General features: G+C 40.8%; 1 pseudogene; it reads left to right on the forward strand.

Moving 5' to 3' along the window:
• The first annotated feature begins 296 nt into the window (after positions 1 to 296).
• LOC145417902 (5S ribosomal RNA) lies at positions 297 to 415 on the forward strand (annotated as a pseudogene).
• The last annotated feature ends 355 nt before the right edge of the window (positions 416 to 770 follow it).

Below are 770 nucleotides of genomic sequence, written 5' to 3' on the forward strand. Positions count from 1 at the left end.
TTGGTTCCTTAAGTCTGCAGATTATTCTTTCGTAAAAAATACGAATAAAAATCCTGATGCCTGGAGGATCATTTATTTGAACTGATATAAATGTTACCTTGAGATATTTACTGATTTTTTTTTTCCACTCAAAGTTGCAGTCACTTGAATGATGAAAAACGGTGCATATGCAAACTTGTCACGACTGGGAGCAACGGTTTTAGAGGTAATAAAATTCTCTCTCTCTCTCTCTCTCTCTCTCTCTCTCTCTCTCTCTCTATATATATATATATATATATATATATATATATATATATATATATATATATACCACGTTCAGTACACCGCTTCCCGTCCGATCAGCGAAGTTAAGCAACGTTGGGTCTGGTTAGTACTTGGATGGGTGACCGCCTAGGAACACCAGATGCTGTTGGCATAACGTTCTCCCTACGTGTCAAGTGGGGTTGGTGGAAGATTATTGCCCCTCTCTGTAAAACAATTAACTCTAAGCCTTGGCCACCCCGTCCATTGCCATGGCGTCTGGCAATGAATGAATATATATATATATATATATATATATATATATATATATATATATATATAGTCGTGGATATAAATAATCACCCATCCTCCAGTACCCCTTGCCTCAGGCTGCCACAGTGGGGCAAGAGGGGCTGAGAGGGAGGTGCCAGAGAGAGAAGGGAAAGTGGGGGGGGTGGACTGAGGAGAGGGAAGGGAGGTGAGGTAGGGGAGGGAGAATGAATGCGGTGGTGCTCATATTTTTTGTCTAT

This window comes from Coenobita brevimanus, chromosome 111 (genome assembly GCF_032717465.1).
Source record: "Coenobita brevimanus isolate Jiangsu-jjx chromosome 111, ASM3271746v2, whole genome shotgun sequence".
Classification (NCBI taxonomy): domain Eukaryota; kingdom Metazoa; phylum Arthropoda; class Malacostraca; order Decapoda; family Coenobitidae; genus Coenobita; species Coenobita brevimanus.